Source organism: Vombatus ursinus, unplaced genomic scaffold (assembly GCF_900497805.2).
Source record: "Vombatus ursinus unplaced genomic scaffold, bare-nosed wombat genome assembly UNPS02014807.1, whole genome shotgun sequence".
NCBI lineage: Eukaryota > Metazoa > Chordata > Mammalia > Diprotodontia > Vombatidae > Vombatus > Vombatus ursinus.
The window spans coordinates 51,980,348-52,007,346 of record NW_020954585.1 but is presented as its reverse complement, the minus strand read 5'-3'; the positions used below and the strand labels follow the sequence as shown (position 1 = coordinate 52,007,346).

The following is a 26,999-nucleotide window of genomic DNA, read 5'->3' as shown; positions in this document are numbered from 1 at the left end:
TTTAATTTTACCTAACTTGATCTTTTAAAAAAATACTGTCAGGTCTATTATATCACTAGAACTTCCCAGCAACACACAGACAAATACTATTCTCATTTGATACACAGGTGCCTAGGTTTGGAGCTGGAAAGGGCCTTGGAGACCATCTAGCCCAATTCCCTCATTTCACAGATAAGGACTCTGAAGACCACAGAAATAAAATGATTTGCCCAGGATTGTGCAGGTCATAGCTGACAGAAGCAGCATTTGAACTCAGGATCTCTGACTACATAATCCAGGATTCTTTCCACAGCACCACACTGCCTTCATCTTTACCCAAAGAGAAAGGAACAGAAGTTGAGAGGGGTTAAGGGACTAATCTATGGGCCCATAAGAGGTGAACAACAGAGCCTGGACCAGAACCCAGGTCTTCAGACTCAATTCTTTCCTGTCTTGTCACGATGTCTTCCTCCCACCCGTGCTCATTCTCTTCATTCACCATGGTTGGAACATTTCTACCATGACACTGTGGAAAATTTAGCAACAACAGGCCCAGGCCAGAAAGAGATGGCATTTTAGCTAGCCCATGTAGTTGGAAGATTTCCTTGCAAATGTTAATCACCCAGAGGGAGTATTTCTGTTTGTGCTCTTTGTGGGGAGGGAGTCGTGTGTTTCCTTTCTGGGATGCTTAGGAATAAGCCCCCAAGGATGATGGTATCTTTTCAGGAAGGATGAAGTCTCTTGCTAAAGGACAGAATAGGAATCTTCCTTCTTGACATGTTTCCAAGGGGAAGCATCAAGAGGGAAGGAGGGTGTGTCCTCAGCATCAGTTTCTCAGTCCCCTACTGTATGCCTAGCAAATGCTTCTCTTTGCCTGCTTCTCCCACTCTTAGTTCAAGTCCTTGCTTGGGCTCGGGCTCGGGCTCGGGCTCTGGCTCTGGCTCAGAATCTCATTTAGTAGACTTCAGCACAGGCGCCTGTTTGCCCACAGCTTCATGGTCTTGTTCATATCACCCAAACCATTTCTGACTGCTGAGTATCATTAGCTGACTTAGACCGCTCAACACTGATCAGCCATCTGAGCCTTCCTTCCTCCACATAAGCTAAACGAAAACTGGTACCTGGCCCATACACGCGTTCACCAGAGCAGGGGGAGAGATGGGAGCTAGGGATCTGAGTGTCAATCAGCTTTTAATACTGCCATTCTCCTCCACAGTGGATGCCCTTTGTGGCGGGATAGATACTCACCACCACAGTCTGGCTGACTTTCTTTAGATGGCAGGACGGTCTTGCATCCAGGAAGTCAGCATATCACTCATCTGGGCAGCTGGTGCAACACATCTCTTCAGTTATGGCTTCCCTGGAGGTTGGCCAGAGTGAGTTTGTGTTGAATCGATGCTGCATTTTTTGATTTGGTTATCCTCTGGGGCTATTCCCCAGTGTTTCCTCTTTCCTACTGATTACAGCTTCTCTCAGGACCTCAATGCAATCTTGTAAAGAGCCTGTCACCGGATATACCCCAAGGAGGTCAATGACAAGAAGAAAGGTCCTGTTTATACCAAAATAGTCTCAGCAGCACTTTTTGTAGCAGTAAAGCAAAACCTAAAAACAAACCAACCAAACTTTCCCTATCCCTCTATCTCCCCTTCAAACAAAACAAAACCGAAAGCCCACTGCTTGGGTAACAGCTGAACAAATTATGGTACATGAATGTGAAAGAATATTACATTTCCATAAGAAATGATGAATCAAGAAACATGGGAAGACTTATATGAATCAGAATAAGCAAAGCAGAATCAGGAGAACACTATACACAATGACCAGCATACTAAAAGACATCAGAATTCAAATTAAATTCAATGACCAATCTTGGTTTCAGGCCTCAGATGATAAAGAACACTTCCTTCTTTTTAGTAGGGGTGACAGATGGGTATAGAATGTTGTATACACAGTTAGAGCTGGTCCCTCTCCTAGTTGTTTTTGCTTTGTTTTGTTATCAGGGAAGTCTGTATGGGGGTAGGGAAAAGGGGCTAATTGGGAAGCAACTACAGTGTAAAAACAACAAACGTCAAAATAAATCAAAACAAAGAACCTAAACCAAAAAAAGAGCCTATTAGTGAGATGACACAGAATTTTACGAAATTAAATCTATCACATATCCAAATATCAAACACTTCATTAGGACACCTTAGTCAAAGACAAAGGCTACCATTTTCTTCTCTGTTTCCTGACAGTTTTGGGGGCATGGCACCTTTTTTTGTGAGTTCTCAATCTAGAAGGCAAAGTCTCTCAGCTAAATGTGAGGACACAGCTTCAACTACTCATCTCAACAGCCACTCACTCACCTGCATGCTCCGTGAGAGTAAATGACCTGTGCCAGGTGAGATGTAATGAATATTGATTTCTATTCTTTCCCTGTATATCTTCTAAAGGGGGTGGGTGGCACAATAAATAAAATTTGTGGGCTGCTAAATCTCTGGTACTTATCCACAAGACTCCTTTGAATATTACCCATTAAGTATAAAAAATGGATCCAAGACAACTCAGTTTCATAAACTATCAGTATTCTGGTTTGGAAAAATCACTAGCCTAGGAGTCAGGAGATCTGGGTTCCATCTTCCTAAGTTTTGGTTTCTTTTTTTTTTTCTTGTAAAATGAGGGAACTGGGCTCTACATGGACTCTGAAATCCTGATGGTTCCAATCCCATTTTCTGCTGGAGGTCCCTCCTAGGTCTCATGCTGTTAATGCCTTCCTTCCCACCTGAGATCACCTTCCTCTTACTCTGCATGTAGCCTAGAAGGACCAAGTTATTTACATACTGCCTCTCTTTGGACCCCCACAGTTTAGCACAGCTCCTAGAACAGCGTGCTTGATAAATGCTCAGGGACTGACTGCTTTTCCAGAATGAAAATTCTGTGATTCTACAACATACATATATAATGCTTAGCTCAAAGAAACTGATTCTTTCAGGTATTATGCAAAGACCCAGAAAAGCCAGAGTCAAATCAGATAAAGCAGTAGTGTGTCTAGACAACATTTCCTCCTCTCTGTGGACTCCAGCTCAGAAGGAGTCTGTAATAGAACTGAAGCTTCTGTCACTTTATTATTTTCAACTTGGTGCTCTTCTGTAGGTAGAGGAAATGCATATGAGATATCCAGAATCTTTCATCTTGAAGGAAGAACTTTGCTGAAGGAGGAAAGGGGAGGGAGAATGGGGGAACCAGAGCCGACCCTTCACAGGAGCAAACTCATTTTTCATACATGAGTTCTCAGAGAAGGGATTTCACACCTCACTGCAAACGCCATGTTTAAATGCTACATGGCACCACATCTCCCATGGGGCCAGCCGTGAGCCACACTTGTGAACAAATTCATATGCTTCACCTGGCAGTGAGGCAGCCCTCTTGGTGCCTCCATGGAGCTGATGGGAACTGATGCCACCACCTGTTTGAGGGTGGAGTGAGGAGGACATCAGGATTGCCTAAGCCCATATTTGGCTAATGAAAGGTCAGCCCATTAGATGACATCTATTTGCAAAATTAAGAGTCTCTCTCCAGCAGCTAAATGCTGGCTTTAGATTTGGAATTACTGTAATTAAAGTTACATTGTGCTCGGATTGGTGCCAATCACTGCCAAGCTCTAGGCATGACCTGTCGTTCCCGGCACCGGGCGCCTGGGCGTCCCACTCCATTAGCTTGGGGGAATTAGCTGTCATTAACGAGGAGATGCACACTCCTTCGTGTTGTCAAACCGCAATCAAGCGGGTCGCAGGTGAAGAATAAATACTTTCAGAACAAGCCCAATTACACCATTTACATTTCATTACAGAACCTGTTTAATCCAAGGATGGGCTCTGGAGTTCTTCTGCCTAATAAACAGCTTTTTGAAGGAATTAATAGGCCCTGCAAAACATGCTAATTGTATTCTTTTGCATTGCATTTGCAATATTGATTTCAAAGTTACTGGCTTCTCTTAAGCCCCCTCCCTGACAAGTCTTAACTTTCTGGCAAACTCTATCTCTCAAACCAATTTATTGATCCCTGAATTTTGAAGGGGAGAGGGCACACTTGTTGCTAACCATAGCCCGTCAAGGTAGAGATAATGGTGCCGGGCTGCATGGCCCTAACTTGTGCAGCATTCAGGAGATGGTGGAAGGAAACAGCTGTTGAGGAGCAATTACAGTCTTCCAAACAGGCTTCAGTAGAGGCTTCACCATAGCAACCACAATGAGATGGACTGTTCCCTAAAGATGCCTCTTGTTCACACAGACCAGAGTAGCAGAATGGGGGCAGTGACATTGAATCCTGGAGTCTCAGCCTGATTGGAGACGAGGCTTATTTGATATTCCCTTGGGTTATTAAAACATACACATAAACACAGGGAGAAAACACCCCACAGCAAAGCAGTCATCTGTTTCCAAATGACTGTATGTAGAGGAGGGCTGTGCTCAAACTTCATTAATAACCAATGAAAATCATGTAATAAAACAAGGCTGCTATAGAAATGGGGATTCCCGCTTTCTCTCTTTGTATCCTACCTTAAGCGACCAGATTCCTGCACAAAACCTACCCTTCCTTCCTCAGGTGCTTTTCTTCACTTCCTGAATTCCTGTATTAATCTCCTTCCTCAACCTTGGCTACCTTGAAACTTTTCCTTGTTGGAGTCATAAATGGGCAGGAAAATGAAGAGCACTGTTGTAAGCCATATCTGGAAGGCTGGATAGAATCACAAAAGGCAAAGATGCAAGAGGAGGGCATTTCAGGTACAGAAACTGGCATGAGCAAAGGTCTGAAGGCAGGAAAATGCAGGGTTCATTTGGAGGACAGAGAGAAAACTGGTTTGATGGAAAAGAAGATGAAGTTTGAAGGGGCAGTTAGATTACTGCCCTAACTAGATTAAAAGAACTGGCTCTTCAAATATAATTTCTTAGTTAAATTTAAAAAAATATTTCATTGAATATTTCCCAATTACATGGAAAATTTTTAAAAAATTTTTTAAATTTCAGCTCCAAATTCTCTCCCTCCCTTCCACCCCTCCCTTCCCCCTTGAGAAGGCAAGCAACATATCAATTAATATTAATATCAACATGTGAAGTCATGCAAAACATATTTTCATATTTTAGCCAAATTTTTCAAAGGTGAATTCTTAGCTTGTAACCCCTGAATTATAGCACTTAATAAAGAACCAAGAACAAACAGGACCACCAAATCATGAGACTTAGGCTAGAAGGGAAGTAAAAGATCACCTCCAAATGCTTCATTTTGCAGATGGGGAAACTGAGACCAGGAGAGTTTGAGTGACTTGCCCAAGGTCACACAGTAATAAATAGCAGGCAGAATTTGAACCCAAGTTCTCAAACTTTAAATGCAGTGTTTTGTTTTGTTTTTTCCCCTCACACCATGCCCTTTATTCCCCAGGCAGCTTTCTGAATGATGACAATAATAATGGCTGGCATTTTTAGAGCATTTTAAGAGTTGCAAAGCACTTTATTTACATTACTTCATTTAAATCTCAATGCAACCCTGTGAAGTAGATACTACAGGTCTTATTATTTCTAATTTACAGATCAGAAAACAGACTCCAACAGGTCTCTGTGATATACTCATCCATGGTCACAAAGCTAGTAAACGTCAGAGGCAGGATTTAAAACTAGGCTTTCCTCACTCCTGGCCCAGCCTGCCTCTCTTCAGCAATAGATATGGTTAATAAACCTTCTAACTCCTTGCTGCCCATTTCAACACTCTGTGAGAGTCTCTTGATCATTTTCTTCTCCAACATGGCTAGGAACTGAATCTTTTCCAAGTGACAACAATATGACATTACCTCTCCTACCCTTTCCCCCAAAAATATTTGTGACAGACAACAATTTCTCCTTGAAATCCCCAGTGTTTTCCATGTTCTCTCAGTGGCTAAGGCCTGAGGAAAAAAAACCTATTTAAAAAACTCATCTACATGGTTTGGTTTATCCCTCATTCACACACCAAGAACCTCACAAATCCCCATTAGAGGGACACTGCTGTAGCATCTGTCCAGCCTAGTTGCAGTTTTCCACCAGTCACTTCATGATGCTCTTTTTCTCTGCTGACTCCAATAGTTCTCCACAGTAGACAGAGCTTCCCAAATCTGTCAAATGAGAAGAACTGGTTCCTCAAACACTGGGCTACTCACTTGTCTGGGCTGCTCGCTTTATCAGATCACACCTCAGCTGGGTGTTCTGCATGTCCCACAACTTCACTTCTGCTTTTGGTTAGCAGGAGCCAATATTGAAGGATCAAAAAGCACAGTCACTATGGAAACTTGGCTGCTACTTGCCAGTTATCCTTGTGGCAACCTGCTACCACCTGCTGTATTAAATTCCCCAAAGTCAGAAGGATTTTGCTTTCACAGCCTATATTTCAGATGGAAAATTGAGGTCATGCAAGGATGTTCAACTTTGTGCACAGAAAAGAAGTAAGTGCTCTCCTTGACTTTGCCTTAGACAAACCATGGCAGGGTTTTAGGAGGCTAGGTCTTGATGGGAGGTTCTCTGAAAGAAAAGTCACTGAAGCAGAGTTGGGTGAGGTCTACAGAAGTCCATCCTTCTGTTTCTAGGCAGATATGCACAATATATCATAGATCATGGCTACCTATCACATGAAATGTGAGACACACTCTTGAGTCGGGCTTAGAAAATTAAAATATTACACATGTCATTTGAGCATATGCAACAAAACTGGGTAAGGGGAACTCACAAAGATTGTCTAAATGCTATTTTCCATTTAACAAAAACCTAGAGAGTAATTGTGAATGGTTAAGGATTTGAATCTGAAATACAGGCAACATGAGGACTGGGCTTGGAGTCAGGCAAACTGGGGTTCAAATCTTCTTTGCCATTAGCTGTGTAACACTGGGAAAATCTCATAACTTCTTCAGTTTCCAAAGATTCAATTATTATTTTTATGCAGATGACTCTTAGATCTATATACACAGCCTTGGTCTCTCTCCTGAGCTCCAGTAGTATAGCACTAAGGCTTACTGGATATTTCCAAATGGGTGCTCTCTAAACAATTCAAACTTGACATGTCCAAACCAGAACTCCATATCTTTCCCCTAAAAACCTACCCCACTTCCAAACTTCCCTACTTCTGCCAAAGTCATTATTCTTCTAATCAACTGGATTCACAATCTCAAATCTCCTTGACTCCTCATGCTCACAAACCTTACATCTTTAAAAAAGTGCTAAATCTTATCTATCCTACCACCATCTCACCACTCATACAGCCAATTCCCTAGTTCAGGCCCTTAAAACCTCTCACCTGGGCAATTAATGGCAAGAACTTCTTAGGTGGTCTCTCTGCCTCAAATTTTTCCCCACGTTCTCCACTTGCTTGCTAAAGCAATATTCCTAAAACACAGGCATGAACAACTGGGTCACTCCCCTGCTACTCAACAAACTCCTGTAACTTCTTATTACCTCTAGAACCAAACACCAACAAATTTGGTATTTAATGTCTTCCAAAACTTGGATCCAACTGGCTTCCCAGCCATATCACACATTATTTCTTTGCACATACTCATGGTCCAACCAAACTGGACCTCCTGCTATTCTTCATATACGATACTCCATGCCCCAACTCTGTGTCTCTCTATTCCCAGAAAGCACTCTTCCTTACCTCTGCCTCTACTATTCCTACTTTCCTACAAAGTTCATACCCAGTATCACTTCCTTAATAAAGCCTTTCTTGATCTTCTCAGCTGTATTTTCCACAAAATTACCTTGCGTTCATTTTTTAGACACATATTTGTTGTCTTCCCCTGCAGAATGTAAGCCCCTTGAGGGAAGGGACTGTGTTTTTTTTTTCTTTGTATCCCAAAGCCTAGCTTAGTTCTTGGCACAGAATAAAAGTATAATAAATGATTGTTGATTGAACTTCTATGTGCCTGAGGCCACTCCCTAGGATTTATTAGCTAAGGGTTACAGCTCTGTAGAGTTCCCTAAATTGACAAAAATCAATGATCCTTCAAGTATGTGTGTGTTGGACAGATCATACCATAGTCTGATTTATGGACATATGACCATAAACACAGAAGAGATGTTTCTCTGTTCAGTTTTCTAAAATTCATCATGGAATATGTCCTTAGTACTCATGTTAGTTTTTCTACTAGTATAGATTTTAGATTTTTTAGGGGGAATGAAAAAAAGTCCTGAACTTGTCATTCAAGGAAGGGAAGACAAGAGGTACACTAGAGTGAGCTGCCAGTTCCAGGAAGACCTGAGCGAACTTTTCCTTGGGACCTTGTAGTGCAAGGCTTTCAATCCATGACGGTACACAATGCACAGAGATAAGCAAAAGAGACAACAGACTGCAATCAAATTAAATCAGACACGCTTCCCGCATCCTCTAGAAAACTGTTTCAGCAGAGCTCAGGGACAAATAAATAATTGGCACTGCTAATAAGGCTAGGAAAATTAGAGATGGAATAATTGGAATCAGAGATCTAGTTAAATGCCATTGAAGTGTCCACTGAGAACCCATTATAAATCAACAAAAACAAAAGCAAGCCAATGTTGAATGAGGGAATTGGCCGACAAGTCTCCTTTTCCACCTTCATGCCAGCTGCTGGTTAAAAGTTTGGAGCTGGGATGATAAACCTTGGGCATATTTATTCACTTACTGGATTGAAACCAGAGGCCAGTTGATATTATTTTATAGTTGATATTAGATTCCCAATGGAGGAAAGAAGTTCTTCACTAGAAATCAGTCCTAGTTCTAATTCCAGTTAGGTACTTGTCTATGTTGGTGAGTGACAACTGGGAATTTCTAAATTCTTCCCAGCTGGGAAGGAAATGCAGTAACACTGTTCTGTCAACTCTAGAAGCTATAACTGATGGTCTGACTTCTTCAGTATTTTCTCTACCTTCAGGGTCATTTCTTTCCATCACTGTGTGCCTTAGCCTAATGAACATTTCTCTGAATCTCACAGGTGAGTTCATATTCAAGAGAAAAAATGAAGAAAGGAAGTTGGGAAAAATAAAGAAACCCAGGAAGAAAGAAAAACACAATTAACCCATTTATTATAAAACCAAAACCACCAGAAGAATATGGCTTTTGGATGTCTATCCCATAAAGGAGCAGGGTCACAATCAATCTATCAATAAGCATTAATTAAATGCCAGCTATATGCCAGGCACTCTGCTAGGTATTAGGGATGTGAATACAAAGGAGGAGAATTCCTGCTCACAAGGAACTTAGAGAATTAACTAGTTGCATAGGCTGGAGAAAAGGTACATGTATGTACAGCCTCAGCCTAGCCTAAGAGGTAATTTATTCCACTTACTTATGTGGGGAAAGATCTCTTTTTTTAAGATGTCTTTCCTATAGAAGAGTGACTGTTCTGGACACCTTCCTCTTTATTTTTGTATTCCCTCACATACGTCCACAGAACCAGGATAACTGCAACTACAGCCTCATTGACTGCTACACAGCACTTAGCCCAGTGCCTAGCATAGAGTAGGGGCTAAATACTTGTTGATTTGACAATGCAGAATTAAGTGGTTTTACTCCACCAGCCTAACTTTCTTTAGAGAAGAGCTTTCCTCTGAAGTAAGAGGACTCTCCTGAGAAACACAAGAAGCAAAAGGGCATACATGCCACATGAAGCAAAGTGACCTTTGTCACAAATGCTAAAACAAGGTGGACAGTTCCATCACCCAAACTGGAGAACTTATTCCTGAGCTGGTCCCATGTACCACACAGTGTTTAACCTTTTCAATAACTTGAGAGGAAAGGAGGGTAGAGAACAAAATTTAACCTTCACAACTCTGTCAGGTCGGAGTTTTCCTCTCTACTACTCTAGCAATATGCTACTGAATAAAAAAAGAAAGGCTGTTAGGTGACCAGGGACTGCCCCAGTGCCCCTGTTTAAGTATGGTGGTGTAGACCTTGGCTTCCAATTGCATGTGTCCTTAAAAGCATATATCTTTTCTTGGACATGGTATAGAATTTCAAGGGAATTCAGTTGGATGAAAGAGCTAAAATGAGAGTAGTCCTAGTTGTACAATGCAGTTAAATGGAAACCTATTCCATCCTCTTAATGCTTACTATGCCATGTGACAACACCATCTGCATTTCATAGCTAGGATGAAAACCCAGCTCCTTCACTTTCAGTACAGTCATTTATCTTATACTAAGGTTGCTTTGCACAAAACAAGTATGGAACAGACATAATGAAAGTTCAGTCTAACTTATACCCAAAAGCTTTGAGTGACAATGGAAACTGTGCCCCTGAGAGCAGTGATCTTGGCCTCATAGGTGGCCACTAAGCAAAGATATGCATGCATTCAGAACTTGAATTATATGCATTTGCCAGCCAAAGTTGAACAAATATTGTTTAATTGGAAACATTTAACAACTAGATCCCTAGTCCTAACACCTAAAAAGATGTTCTCTTTTGGGAATTGAGACTTCAAATACCAAATTAGCACACACACACACACAAACATATGTAAAATCTATAAATAACAACATCAGGGATAGTTAGACATCTGACTGTTCATTCTATTCTGAACATACAATGGCTACAAAAGTAATTGTTACTATATATAGTCATATAAAGATGCATCAGGAAACTTAATCTAAAAGTCCATGATGATTTCCATTATATTTTGTGTGTATTATGTTTGGTAATTTGTGATTAGTATTTTGGCAATATGTCTTAAGATAACATGTGTTCATTGGGAATGTGGACAACTTTAGCCGCAATGGCAAGCTCTGAAAATAGTTTTTCCAGTTTTATGGGGAGGTGTCTGATCATGCATGTTTTATCTGTTTGAGTATCTGAAAATACTGAAACAAAAACATGTTTTTTGAAGTTTTTATTATTCAAAAACATGTTAAAATAGTAAAACTTGGCAAATCGTTAGAGTCTCAATCCTAATCTCTAAAGAAGAGTTATATTTTGGGAAGACCCCAAGCTTCAAAATAGCTAGAAAATTCAGAGAGAAAAGTTAATAATACAAGATATCTTAATCAAACAGTTAAAAGATCACCCCAACAATCCTATTTATTTTTATAACCTTTGTTGAATTGATGTTTGTGGCATCTACTATTGAACATACAATGGTCTAAACTTCATTTGCCTTATATCTATGGCTTTTAGCTTTAACATACATTTGCTTTTATTGGAAAGGGATCTGACATCCAAACTATCATCAAAAGATGAAAAAATGCTATAAATCACTAAAGATTAGAGAAATGCAAATCAAAGAAATGATGAGGTTTCACCTTACACTCATTAGAATTGCAAAGATGGCAAAAGAGGAAAGTGACAGATGTTGGAGGGTCTGTGGGAAAACAGGTACACTAGTGCACTCTTGGTAGAACTATGAATTGGCCCAGCTATTCTGGAAAGCAATTTGGAACTATGCTCAAGAAGTTGTTAAACTTAGACCCAGCTATGCCACTACTAGGCCTGTACCCCAAAGAAATCAAAGAAAAAGGAAAGGGACCTATATGTATAAATATATTTAAAGCAGTCTGTTTTGCAGTTGACCAAAATTGGTAAGGGGCTACACTACAAATGATTCTGCAAATAATTATATATGAATACATTGGAACATTTTTGTTCCAAAAGAAATGAAATGGATACTTTCAGAGGAAATTGGGGAGACCTCTTTGAATTGATGCAGAGCAAAGTGAGCAGAACTAGGAAAACATTTTATGCAATGACAACAAGACTATAGGGAAAAACAGCTTTGAAAGACTTTAGAATTCTAGTCACTAAAATGATAAACTGATGAGTCCAGAGGACTCATCAAACACACCTCTCCTGCCAGAGAAGTAACAAGCTTAAATGCAGAAAGAGATATACATTTTTGGTCATAACCAATGTGAGAGTTTATTTTGCTAGACTATGCATGCTTATGATGGGGTTTTGTTTTTCTTTCCTTTTTTCTGACTCAATTGGAGGTAAAGTAGAGTTAGGAGAAAAGAAAGATTATGAACACATTTAAGAATAAAATAAAAAGAATTTTTGAAGAAAAAGAATCCAAATCCTTTTTTTTTTCCTTGCTTAGGCAATCAGAGTTAAGTGACTTGCCCAGGGACACATAGCTAGTAAGTGTTAAGTGTCTGAGGCTGCATTTGAACTCAAGTCCTCCTGGCTCCAAGGCCAGAGCTCTATTCACTGTGCCACCTAGCTGCCCCCTCTTTTTTTTTTTTAAAGGAAGGCTTTAACATGCTTGGTCATGCCAAATCATTCACCCAAAATGTACGTCGGGGAATTAAGAAGAGCTGAGACAGACACAGTACTCCAGTAATAGAAGCAGCTCTAAAGCTAGGTTAGAAGAAGCCTCTTTAAAAGACAAGTGTGAATGTGAAATAAGCATAAAAAATGAGTTGTTCTAGAAAACAAAAAGTGAACTTAAGCTGGATGAACTCATGTTACTGTTGAAACAGTGTAAATGTGATATAATAGGATGTTTAAGGATAGATTTTGACTGCTTAGCAGTGAAGCATACCCTGGGACAGTGGAGCCTGATGGAAAGGCTTATGTTAACCTGTACACACGCCAAGAAGGAATAAAGTCAGCTATTAGGACACGAGCTTTGTCAAAGTCAAGTGATTGCTATATTCTTTCTACAGAGAATTTATCTCTGCTATTTTCCCTTCAGATGTTATCCTGAAAAGTGAATTTAGTTCACTTGTTCTGATCTAAATAAAAAATATTTCTTTTAAAACACACTGAAACTGTTACGTAGTGTGTCCCTTCATACATTTGTCAGTATTTTCATAGAGAAAATTATTTATTTAGAACAACAAAGAATGTGGTTTTTCTTAGTTTTCTGTTTTTTTTTTTTTCCCTAGCCCAAAGAAAGTTCAAATTTCTATCCCTGTTATGCATTACTCCTCTGGTAGCAGACAACAGAGGTGAAGGCAAAGTGAGGAGCTGACAGGACACAACTTAAAACCTGAACTTGGGGGCTAAACGTCGCTCAGACATTTTGCTTACTAGACTCAGGTCCCAATACCAAAAAGAAAATCAGGCTATATCTTAAAGGACACCAAATAGAATGCTTTAAATAAATTCAACATTCACAGCCTTTCATCTTTATTCTTTTTTTGGTCTAACTTTTATGGACATCCATGGCTACTAGAGGCAGCAAGGTGGCTCAGTGGCTAGGGTGCTGGGCCTGAAGTCAGGAAGACCTGAGTTCAAATCTGGCCCCGGATACTCACTAGCTGTGTGACCCTTGACAAGTCACTTAACCCTCAGTTTCCTCCTCTGTAAAATGAGCTGAGCAAACCACTGCAGTGCTTTGCCAAGTAAACCCCAAAACGGGTCATGACAAGTCAGGTATGACTGAAAAGGACTGAACACAACTAATGGCTGCCAGAAGAACCTGATAGCTGAAAGCAGGTTCTGATATTACCCTTGCTAATGATATGAGGAACCAGCAAAAGAACTGGGACTACTTCCAAGGGAGAACAACTAGCCCTGGAAAAGGCAAATCAGAACAAATTTTGGTTGTACTTGGAAATTTCACATACATGTAAAATAAGGCATTTTCCCCTTGTGCAAGGGCCTCAGTTTGGTCAATGAAAATGAGGCACCATTTCTGGAAGAGCAGGAAGGTCACTGGAACCCTATGCCTTGGCTCTCCTCTCCCTAACTTGTCGGCATTTCAAGCAGGATGGAGGCAGGGTTGGAGGTTCTCAGTATGCCCCACACTCTCTCTCTGCTGCTTCTGGATAGCTTTTCTCTCCCTCTCCCTCATAATATGCGTGTGGATTTCCTATCAGCACCTCCATTAAAAGGTTGAGGGCCCCTGCTCTAGGTAGCTACAGAGAAAATTCTTAGGCACTGTCAGTGATACCTGTTCATGCTCCCTTCAATTCTCAAAAAGGGTTAGAAAAACATATTTAATACCAGACCCAGCTGAGCTGAAAAATAACAACGAGTTTAACTGAAAAATACTAGGAGGCATCCTAGAGCTTTCTCCTGGGTTCAGGAAAAGCTACTGAATTAAAAAAAAAAATCTACTTCCTCCCTCTATCACCCAAGGATCTAATTTTGAACTTGTTTAATTTGTTTTTGCATGTGTGTGTGTTTAAATGAACACCAAAAGGAAACCCTAGAAAGAAATACTTTAGGTGGGAGAAACCTTCATAAAAAACAAGCTAGAAAACCCAGGAGAAATCCAGATCATTGCATCTGCTTAAATTATTTTTTCTTCTGGCAAAGACCAGATGTATTGATTAAACTAAAAGTCCCATGGCATCTACAGGGCGAATAAAATGATTGCAAAGGGTCCATTTTTCCTCACATATTAATATGCAGAGATGCTTAAAACAAGAAAGCCTGCTCCAACTGTAGTTTATTTAAAATCATCACTTGGCTCCCAGAAGCTGGCATCCTCTGAAAACAGTGGGCTGAGAAAGCTTAACAGTTCCAGTAAATAACCACATCGGGGTGAGTTCAGGAGGGCTTGAACTGTATACACACAAAAAAAGCATATTCAAGATGGGGTCCCTGGACCATACTATAGCATATAGGAAAGGTGGTTTCAAAAGGGTTCAGTTTCTTCCTTCCCCGTGGTCTTCAGCTCTCTTTACCAGCACAGTCTAGATAGGACTTGCTATATCAAAGGCCCAGCTATTCTCTTTGACTAGGTCAAGCAGAGAGCGTGAAGTGTCATTACCTAAATTGTTTCTGGCTTCTTAGTCTATCCCAGTAGGCAAAATATTAGATGGGTAATTTGAAACATCCATGAGACACACTGGAAGCTGGGGATTTTGTAAGGTTAAGGATACATTTCTTTGGTGCTTTTTTAGTGTGCTAATTGATATAATTCTTCATACATTTAGTATGGAATGAAAGGATCTTGCCTTTCCACAGGATATATCTTCCTTGTCTGTACTAATGAGCTTGCTGACACGGGGCAGTTTTCAGCTTTCTCAGTTTAACACCCTCCCCCTGGCTCCTCACCCCCCCAACCCAGCCCAGTCCAGAGGCACAGAAATCTCTTCAAAATCCTACTCCCCCCTCCTCCCCCCTCCCTCTCACCATAACCACCTGTCACTGAAGAAAACTCTTCAAATCAGTGGAGCAATGTCATTGCCTCAGAAAGAACAGAAATACAAGATCTCAGAGATTTTGCCTACAGATTCAAACCAGGAACCAGATAACACTGTACGACCAACATTCCTACAATATGAGTATTACACAACAAATAAAGGAACTTTATTCCTGGCTTAGAGTTATTAGCTCATGTATCAGCTTTATAATGTGTTGGCCATTCAGTTTCTTTGCGGGGGAAGAAAAGAGGTGGGAATTCAATTATACATCTGACAGCATGTGTCCTCTAGAGATGCCTTAGTACCTTTGGGAAAATGATAGCCAGTCTTGAAAACAAAATCACTGTTGTACAAAAAGGGAGGGAAAGAGGAAGGGAATAAACATTTATATAGTGCCTATTATGTGCCAGGAACTAGGACAAGCAAGCCCATTCCAAATAGTGATCCTTCATAACAACTTTGCAAGGTAGGTGCTGTTTTCATCCTCATTAGTCGGGAAAATGGAGGCAAATGGGCTAAATGACTTGGGGAGGAGATGTCCCATAGCTAGTAAGTATTCATCACTCTATCCACTGTACCACCTAGATGTTAAAAAGGAAGCAAAAGCAATGACAATTCCTTTGCCTGCTACTCTGATAGCCACCCTCCTCATGTTCAGAGTCCTGGAATTTTCCCATTTAGCTTACCTTTAGGTCAGGCACAAGTCATTTGCCATGTGAATGGTTTTGAAATAAACAACAGTTCAAATTCCTCCAAGATCTTGACCATTCAAACAAAACCTCCCCACAGAAATTGGGGCAAGAAAAGTCTGACCTTGGACAAGCATAACAAAATGGAAACAAAAATGGAGGAAATATAGTAATGAAAGAAACCAATAATTAACAAAGAACCTTTGTTGAGGCTGAGAAAATACATATTCATTCTAGGGACAGGGGCAGCTAGGTGGAGCAGTGGCTAGAGTGCTGGGCCTGGAGTCAGAAAGACTCATTTTCCTGACTTCAAATCTGGCCTCAGATGCTTACTAGCTATGTGACCTTAGGCAAGTCACTTAACCCTGTTTGCCTCAGTTTCCCTATCTGTAAAATGAGCTGGAGAAGGAAATGGCAAACCACTCCAGTATTTTGCCAATAAAACCCCAAATGGGTTCATGAAGAGTTGGATACAAGTGAAAAAACGACTCAACAACAACATTCTAGCACAGAGTGTCAAGCATGCAATTGCAACATTCCCAAGTGCAATCTGGAAATATTTAATGAAATAAATAAAAATACAATAGAATATAGATATTGTTAATATATGGTTTTCTAAGTCAATATGGGCCCACAGGGATCCTTAGGTACAGTTTAGTGTCCTCTCCCATTTCTATTTGAGTTAGACACCACTATTGTAGGAGATATATTACCTGCATCAGCCAGAAGCATATTTTTAAGTGATTCCCAGAGAAACTTCTGACCCATGCACGTGGAAAAGTCTCCAGTATTATGCCTGTTGTGGTTTTGGTTTGTCCTTTGTTTTTGAAGAGAACCATGACATCAGGGAGATGATGACATGACTTGCAACTGACTTTTATTTGAGTGAGGTAGGATTGTTCAAAGTCTCACTTTCTCCTCCAGAGCTATCTGGGTCCAGTGGACAGATATGGATATGGATGACTGGAGATGGCCCAGGATTCAGTGGGAGACCTTGAGGAATAGTCTTGGATTGGCTCAATCTCCATAGCAATGAATTATTCCCCTTACATGAGTAGTAAAATGTTAGGTAGGTTATCTTTCTCCCTAATTAAAAAGCATCTTCCCAGAATGCTTAGATTTGCTGAATAAGAAGGAAGGCCAACATGGTATATCTTAGTTCTTTGAAAATCAAACTTTAAGAAACTAGGTGAATATTTCTTCTCCCCACCCAAATCATTCAAGACATTGGTTTTCATAAGTGAATTATGCCATTCATCATTTACTGTAATTGGATATCAATGAGGGCGGTGTTGAATATATTGGAATGACATATCAACCCAATGATCCATAAATGTTTATTGAACAGTTACTATGTATTAGACACTATGTCAATCATGAGACATACTGCCTTAACCTAGAGTCTAAAAGGGAAGGCAAGACAGAAACAAAGGAATTAAGTACCTAGTTTATGCTAAGTGCAAAGTGAATAGTACAGAGAACACCTGAGGCATAGAGGGATTGCTATGGGCTAGAGAGGTTAGGCTCATGGAGAAAATGACTTGAACCTTGAAGAGTGGGAAGGATAAGTGATCAGATGAGATAATTCATCGTAAAGTACTTTGCAAATCTATTAAAATGTTAGTGATATGAGGATAATGATGATGACATGTAAAGCAAAGGGAAAAGCCATTCTGCACACAATCCCTTGCCTTTGCATTTTGAGTGGGGGGTAGGGAAAGGTCATAATCAGAGGGGCAATCTCTCTCTTAGAAGAACACACCCTTATCAACAAGACTCAGTTTATCACAACATCCATTCTCCTCGATTCTGGAACCAGTCTGATTAGGGTGGTTTCAGCTTTGGGATTAGGATAAGTCTTTCTTAGGTACCTTTTTTGTAGGATGATAAATGCATCAAACAACTCATGTGCTAAACCATCACCAATTATCTAACATCCCAAAAGGTACTATATATAGCTGGTATCAATGAAAAACCTTTCAAAGAAGAAAGGCATACAACCTCTGCAGCAAGGGATTAACTTTCACTCTACTTTAATCTAAGAGGAAGATTAAAGAAACAAAACCAAAGGGAGTAATAAATAGGTTGCCTTTCTGGCTTTGGGGAGACCGGGACAGAACATCAAGAACAGCTAAGTGACAGAGTGGGGGTGGGAGAGTGAGAAAGAAAAACATGTTATCCACTCAAGATGAAAATCCCCAGAAATATCTCCAAACCTATTAGGGATCAGAGTGATGGGAGAAAATCCAGTTGCAGGCAGTGTGTTAGGAAGGGGAAACCCATAAATACTGTCTAGTACCCTGTAATTTTTGAAGCACAAATGGGTTTTGGGACACTGTCAATTACCTCAGTGTGCCAGGTTTCTGATTGAGCTCAATCCTGAGCTATTGCCCCAAATGATCCTGGATCACTTATTCCACTGGGAAAGAAACAGGCTCCGTCTGAGATGGAAAGAGGTCTTCTCCTAAAACACATATCTGAGTATATCACTCCCCTCCTCAAATCTCTAGTGGTTCCCTGTTGACTGCTAAATTAAATTGAAACTCATCCTGTCATTCAAGGCATTTTACCTTTCTGGTCTTTTCTCCTAGTCCTCCTCTATATGTTTTCTATTATGCTTTCCCACTCTTTTGCCCTTGCTCACATCTTTCCCTTTACCTGGGGGCAGCTTTAACCTAGCCATTCCTAAGTCTGTTGAAATTCTCTTTATCCCTTGGGAGGCAGTATGATATAGGAGAAAGTACATTGGCTTTGGAATCAGAAGACCTGAGTTCAAAACTTTTGCACTTACTACCAGTGTGACCTTGGACATATCACTTATGTTTTATGAGCCTCAGTTTCCTCATCTGTAAAATGTAGAGGTTTTACCAAATGATCTCTGAGGTCCCTATCAGTTCTTGATCTATGTTTCTATGGTCCTTTAAGTTTAAAAGTGATTATTGCTGTAAAGCCTTTATTAATCTCCTTCAACAAGATGTATCTTTTTCATTGTAATCTTATAGTATATTTGGTATACCCCTCATATCACTTATTCTATTTTGTCTTATAGCTATGTGTGTGTGTTGCATGTCAGGTCAAATCTGCAATACTGTATTCATTTTTGGTTAGGAAGAGCATTAATAAGGTGGAGTATGTCCAGAAGAGGGTAAAGAGGACTGTGCCACGACAGATACCACACTACATCAAGATAAACTGGGAGAAGAAAAGATTTTAGGGTAGCTATGAAAACCACCTTGAAGAGGTATCATAGGGAAGAGGGATTAACCTCCTTCTAGCTGGCCCCACAGGGCAGAGGCAGGACCAGTATACATTAGTTGCAAAGAAGCAGACTTGCAAACAACTGCTTAACAATGAGAGCTCTTCAGAAGCAGAAGGGCTACCCAGGAGGTGGTGAGGTTACCTTTAGTGGCAGTCTTTAGGTGAAGGCTGGATGACTACTGGTTGGGGATGATATCAATGATACCAATAGGTATTCCTATTCAGGTGTTTTTTTTTTTTTTTGGACTAGGTGACTTCTGGGACCCATTATAGTTTTGAGATTCTGTGATTCTATGCCATATCTCTGCTACTAGGTTGTAAACTTCTCAAGGTCAGAACCGTATCATTCATCTTTGTAATCCCAATAGTTTCTAGAATATAAAGACACTCAATAAATGTCTGCTGGATGAATGAATGGAATCTTGCCTCTCTGTGCCCCTTGGCAGTGGGAAATGTGTTAGAGCATTGCTAAAGGGTATTGAGCAGTGGGTTGGAGCAAAGGAACAAGGAAAGGGAAAAAAAGGTCAGGACGGTGTGTTAATCAAGACTACATATATCTAAGAAGATACTAATTTTTCCAGGTTGGATAAATCTAACACAAAAGGCTTTCCTATGAATTTTAACATCCATACACACGCTATTCTGTCTTTTCTTGCTTTTTGTATCCTTGGCCCTGAGCACAGTGGCTGGCACATAGTGTGCCCTTAATAACTGTTTGCTGATTAACTATGTAGGAGCACTTTGTACAGGAGAAATTACATATGCAGGAGCACCAATTATTATTTAGCAAAGAATGAGTGTACTTTTAAAGAATGTGACTATAGGAAAGGGGAAGTGATAGGGCATGGAGCTAGAGCCGGAACTTTTGCTTCTGGCTATTCTCTCTTCCTTAAGAGATGGATGAAGATATTGGGAGAAGAAAGCTGAATACAGGAGGATCTGAGTTCAAATCTGACCTCAGACACTTGACACTTACTAGCTGTGTGACCCTGGGCAAGTCATTTAACCCAGATTGCCTCACCCCCCCCCAAAAAAAAGCTGAATGGTGGGGCTACAGATGACACAAGGTTGAAACCCATGGAGGACCTAGAGGAGTGGTGCTCATAGATGTACGACTTTGGAGTCAAATTTTCAAATATATATTTGATATAACTATGACATGCCCTGTAGAGTTTGGTAACATGTAATGTCTTAATAAAGACATAAGAGGTCTTAAGAGACATTGTCTGATTATCACCATTTCAAGAAGTCTAGTGTGGTCCTTAGCATATTTTCTAAGAAACACATGTCTTCCACATAATAAGCAGATATTCATTGAGCATTAATTATGTGCAAGGCCCTGGGAAGCAGTCAAAGAAACAATTAAATAAGGTACAGATAAATTAATAGGACGTTAGGTTGGACTAATTGGATATGGACAGTGATAGAAATGTATACAGGAAAGGAGCCATAGTAAGGAGTGTCTGGAAAAATGAAGGTATCACTGTTTAAAACAGAAAAGACAGGAGCAGTTCGAGACAAGAGCAGGACATTCAGTTGGAAATATCTAGTATTCATTTAGAGATATGGGGCCAGAACTGAGGCAAGAAGTGAAGGTTAAGGATACAGAGTTGGGAGTCACCTGCATAGGGAGCTGAAACCATAGGTAGCGATGAGATATCCCAGGGAGACAGGGCGGAATGAGAGAAGGTAGAAGCTTGGGAAATTTCCCACATTTGGAGCAGCATGTCGTCACTGAGGGTAGGGAGGACAGAGGTGAGGGATAAACTAGAAAGGGAGGCAGAGAACGGGGAGTATAAGGGATATCTATAGCACTGAATAAATTACAAGGGCAGGATGAATCAACATTGGCAAACACAGTAGGCAAAGTGAAGAGGACTGTAAAGTTCTCAGTGATGACTCCCATTGCGTAAAGCATTTGTGAAGTAGGTACAGGAATGCTGGCTAGAGAGAATCCAGATAGACTAGCATGTGCTGTGACCCACTACTGGCAAACACTTCTTCTAACCTCTGAGGCTATCTTCTCTACTCTATGGCTGTGCAGCAGGAAGTGAACGATGAATATTCTATTAAGTCCCCAGATTGATTCCTCTAATGCAAATAGATGTATAGTGAGGAAAAGTCATCCCTCTGAAATAGGAACTCTCATTTACATACTCTCCCTCCTACTCCTCACAAGTAACTTCATCCCCAGAGGGGATAAACACACCTAACCAGGTAAATATTCACAACTGAGGCTGTCTAAGGAAGGGAAACCAAGATGGTAAGGGAACTGGGAACATGGTGCAAGGCATCATTTCAGGGAAATGGTGATGCTGGCACGCTTAGCCTGGAGAAGAAAAGATGTGGGCTGGTGAGGAGGGGGAAATTAGGGAGGAATGATAGATATCTTTAAGTATTTGAAGGGCTACCATATGGAAAAGGTATTAGATTTACTCTCTTTGATCCTGGAAAGCAGAACAGGAGCCAATGGGCAGAACATGCAGAGATCTTGGCTTGATAAAAGGGAAAACTTCCTAATAATGAGAGCTATCTTAAAGTAGAAGGGGCTGCCTCAGGAAGTAGTGGGTTTTCTGTCACCTGAAATCTTCAAGTGAAGGCTAGACGCACACTTGGGTATGCTGTAAATTCTTGTTCAAGTACTAGTTGGACTAGATGTTCTCTGAAATATCTCTTCCCAGTGATGAGATTGTGGGATTCTGCACTCCCCCTCCTCTTTTCCAATCACCTCCCTGCTATCCTCACGTCTGCTCTCTTCACTGTGCCTCCTGAGTCTCCTCTGGCTCAGAAAACCTCTCCACCTGGAAACTCCCTTCACCTCTGCCCTTGCAGACCCTTCCTCCTATTGGCTGGTTCCTCCCAGAACCTCCATTTTAAGGAGTATGCCCAGGCCATCCGTGTCTTCACTTCTCTCCAGGTTGTACTCCTGACTTTGTCTCAATGCCTCTGCCAGGCATCTTCATTTCCTCCCCAACCTTTCCAGGTTCCTTTTATAAGTATTGTCTTTCCCCATTCCGAGTAAGCTCCTTGAGGGCAGGATTATCTTTCTTTGTACTTGTATTTATAATATCAGTGCTTAGCACAGTGCCTGGCATGTTGTAGCCTCTTAATAGATGCTTGTTGACTGACTGTTGACTGCTATGATGCCAGGATACCTTCTTAACATATATTACCTAAGTTTTGAAAAGTATAAAATCACATAGAACAAGAGTGTGGGATACTGAGGGGCAGCCTGCATGAAATGTCAAGCAACTCAGGTGAAGGCCCCAAGCATGCTAGACAGACTTCTTCTCTCCCCAACATCGCTGTATAGGTCCCCTAACAAAAACCATGCTAGTTTTTAAGCCTTTATTGCTTCTTGTCTGGACCACTATAACAGGTTGCTATTCAAGCTCTTTACCTCCAGCCTCGCTATGCCAGTCTGCTCTTCACACAGCCACCAAACTGATTTTCCTTAAGCACAGCTCTGATCACGTCATACTCCACCCCTTCAATAAACTTCGGGGGCTCTCTATTCCGTTTAGGATCAAATAGAAACTCCTTTCACATTTAAATCTCCTTATAAAGTGACTCTTTCTTATCTTTCCAGTCTTCTTATACATCACTCTACTCCATACATTCTATAATCCATCCATATTAACCTATGTGCTGCTCTGCACATGTGACCTGCCATCTCCCATACTGAAGTAATGGCTGTTCCTCCATGCCTAGAATGGAAACCCAAAGAAGAGATGAAGTCCAGGAAGAGTGGGTGGTCAACAGTGTCAAAGGCTGCAGAGAGGTCAAGAGGATAAGGAATGAGAAAAGTCCATCAGGTTTGACAATTAAATGAGACCATTGTTACCTATGGAAAGAATGGAATGGAATTATTCAATGGAATAATCAGGTTGGGCGCCAGATTGCAAGGGGCTGAGAACTGAGTGAAACGAGTGGAAGAAGAAGCAATGAGCATAGGCATTTTGTTCCTAGCAGCTTGGTTGAAGAAGAAATGAGAAAAATAGGGTGAGAGTTATCAGGGATGGTGAATCAAAGGAGGGTTTTGTTTTAAGGATAGTGGAAACTTGGGCATGTTTGTAGGCAGTAGGAAAATAGCTTGCTGATAAGGAGAAATTGAAGATTAGAGAGAGAGAGAGAGAATGATTGTGGGGGCAATCTGCTGGTTAATATGGGAGGCTGGGATCAAGACACATCTCTACCAGACACTGAAGTAAAAGAGGAGAGAACTGAGAATGATATTAAAGGGGCTTTAAGGCATAGAGAAGGGGAAAAATGGGGAGCTCATGGCCAGTGGTTTCCATTTTCTCAGTAAATTCTTAGGTAAGGTCCTTCACTGAGAGGAGGTAGTGAGGTAGAGGGGGCAGGGTTGATGTAGAACACTCGAGGAAAGAAAAGATTTGGAAGAGCTGTTGTGGGAAGTGAGATAGAGCATCAGTGAAGGAAGAATACAAGGACTGCCGTGCTCCCGTGAGGATCAAAATGAGATCACATAACAGAATTTTGCAGTGAACCCAGTGAGTAAGACTCAGAAACTTTCTCTCACTTTGGTGAATATGACCAGAGGAGACAGATGGTGGGAGTAGTAATCTGGGGTCAGGGTTTAGCAACATATTAGCAACAACAGGTCAAGGGGCAAAAGATTGGAGAGTAGAGCACAGTGTGGAGTTGAACTGTTTAACTAGATGATTGAATTGGGAAGGGTTTAAGTGAAGCCATGGCTGGGCTGTTAGCCTGGAAAATGTATAGTGGGGTGGGAGAATTAGAATAAATATTAACCATTAGATGAAATTGCTCCTTCCCCAAGCAGACATCATGGAAGGAGTGGCTTCTTCTTCTGGCATGATATGGACCATGATCAATACACCAATTCATCTCATTTTCCCTGATACAAATTTCCCCCTTACATTTGTAGATCACTTTGCAAAGAGACCTCATGTATATGATCTTGCCAGATCTCACAACAGTTCTATGAGGTAGAAAGGAAAAAAGGATGAGGATAATGAGTCATCAGAAAACCATAAGAATTATGGATTTACTACTGTGTGGTACTGGGCAAGTCACTTTTAGAGATGAGGAAACAAACCAAGAGAGATACCCAAGTCTCAGTTTCCTCATCTCTAAAATGGTTCTTTCAGTCCTATTTCACAATAAGTCACTTTCCAGATTCACATAGCTAGTGAGCAGTGGGTTGAGAGGAGACCCCAGGTCTAGCTCTTTAGCTGGTGTTAGACAGTAAGACAGTACAACTGTCTTAGCCATGCTTTCTTTTCATCATCAAGGCTGGTCACTGAGAAAGTGAATAAGACAGTTGAAAGGAGACTTAATGAAGAAGGGAAAAGCTCTACTTCTGTTTAGTTATAGCTGACTAGATCAATGCCCAGTGTCCTTACTCCACAAGAGGGCAGGTAGAGCTCCAGAGAGGGAGGAGGTTCCACTCCACTGGGATCTGTCTGGATCAGGGGTGAGGACCCTCACATGTAAATGAATCTAAAATCTTGAGGCCACAGGTTCCCCACTCTTGGTCTGGAGTAATGGTGGACAAGGATGGCTCAAATTACTTAGCTGCTTGGTTTCTCTGCCTTGGCCTGGAGATCTTCTACACATATTTCTACTCGGTGAGGAACAGAAACAGGTAAATCGGCAGATAGAAGTAATGTCATCTCAAGATGACGAAGACTACAGATACTGTTCCCTCTCTTTCTTTTGATGCTCCTCTCATCTCCAAGCTTATACTCTAGCTTTGTGATGATTGCTACACTGTTCCTAATTTAAAATATTTTGAGGGGCATAACAGTATTGTTTAAAACACTTGGATTTGGGTTCAAGTATCAGCTCTATCATTAGCCCATGTGATCAAAACAAGGGTCTTAAGCATCTTAGAGCCACAGTTTCCTAATCTGTAAAATGGGAATAATAATGCTTATGCCATCTACCTTGGGGTGGAAGTGAGGTTCAAAGGATAAAATGTAAGTAAAGAGCTGTGATCATAAAACAGTATATATAAATACTGATAATTGACACAGACTTGGGGAATCTCTCCAATATTCATCATCCTTCCCTTTCCAACTCCACTGATCCTACCAGTATGAATTCTTATGGTTGGCCTGTTGATTTCAGCTTTGGCTAGCACAAGCATTGAAACTCCATGCAGTAAGAGGTACCTTCGGCAGAGGCCTCTGGAGCTCTCTGAAGAGACCTACAAGCACCTCACCCCACTACATTCTCTTCTTTCTCTTTAGGAAAAATTGCTTCAATATTATTTACAACAATATATCCAACAATCATCAGCTAAACCTGGAATATGTGTTTTTTTACAGCACAGTAAGGAATTGAAAACCCTGGGATGTGAATATTCAATATTACTATCATCACCTCGGTGAAGAGTTTAGTCCTCTTGGTAACCGTAGGCTGTTCACACAGGCTCCCTGGAGAAATGCCTTCCACAAACTTTGATGTGAACTAATTAAATTTGCACAGTTAATCAGGACTGGCTGCCTAGGAGATTCAGAATTTGAAAATCTAAAGACAGGCTGTTGTGAAATATGAGGCAATTGCTCTCTTTATCTTCAGTCAACTCTGGTAACACTTGTCCACCACTTCCAGACTACCTCCTCTTCCTTCTCCTCACCCCCACCTTACGCAGGGATCCATATTCTTTCTCCATACTGCTGCAGTAGAAATAGTGAATGGAGGATGACACAGGAAACTGGAGAGACACCCTGTCTAACTTGGCTCAGTGTGTGCATGGATGGGTATATGGCTGCACTGAGGAGAACGCATCATTCTAAGACCTGGCAATAGTTTCTAATGATTCTGTTTTCTAGAATTTGAGATCTGCCTCCTGGCATACTTAGCATCATTTAGGAGCTACTCATTGCAAGGGGCTCTAAGAGCCAACTGCATGTATACAGAAACCAACTTCCACAAATAGTTGCCCATCCCTGGTTCAGGCTGCAAATCTTTTTCTAAAAACAAACCAAAAATAATAAGTGAAGAGGGAAACTTGTACTGGTTCAGAGCCCAAGAATCATTGTAAATTCCAAATGCTTTTCACTGGCAAAGACTCCATGAATGGAAACTTAACTGATATATTCTTGGATGCCAGCGATATTTTCCATGTTGCTGTTGTTTTTCCCCTTTAAATAAGGTGCATGGAGGTGCTGAGCCTCTAGTGGTTTTAGGACAATGACCACCATAGACATGTGCCTTAACAGTAAACTGACACAAGCAATACTTCTCATCTCCCAGATATACAGAAATATTCAATACTTAACAGCATTTATCTCTACAAGCAAGCCCCATCACAGGGCAGTTTCTTTTTCTATTCAATTTGGTTGACCTCCAGGAATAAATTCTGTGGTTTTCAGGACAAAGTTGTGTTTCTCATTCCCTTTACTCCCCACTCCAGACACTACATTCAGAGTAAGACTCAGAATATGGGTCTTGTCTCTGTCATTTACTACTTTACTTCTATGACCCTGGGCAGATCAACTCATTGGACCTCAGTTTCCAGATCTGTAAAACAAGGTGGTTGGGTTACACATTCTCTAAGGTTCTTCCAGCTCTACAGCTGGCTGGTATCTTCCCTCCAATTCACAAAAGCTCTTTTGTGCACTAGTCATGTCTATCTAAATCCTACCCATTTTTTCAAGGCACAGTTCAAAGTCTGCTTCCTCCAATACCATTACATAGCCAACATTATCCTCTTTTCTTTTTAACTTTCCACAGCACTCCTCTAGACCAAGCACTGGTATATTTGATTCTATTCAATTTAGCATTGTCTTTTCAGAGCCTTGCAGTAGTCTATAATTACTTTGGCAGGAGAAAAGAGTTATGGACAGTAGAAAAAGCACTTCACTGGGACTTGGGACACCTAGCTTCTAATCTTCAATCTCCCACTAACTAGCTCCATGGCCTTGGCAAGTCATTTGATTTTATGAGGCCTTTGTTTCCTCATCTGGAAAACGAAGGGTTTGGATTTAGATGATCTAACAGTCTGTGATTCTAATAATCTTAGTC

General features: G+C 40.8%; 1 protein-coding gene across 2 annotated transcripts in view; it reads right to left on the bottom strand.

Annotated features, from left to right (window-relative positions):
• Positions 1 to 26,999, bottom strand: part of MAD1L1 (mitotic arrest deficient 1 like 1) — an 844,071-nt gene that overhangs the window by 94,928 nt on the left and 722,144 nt on the right. The window lies entirely within an intron of this gene.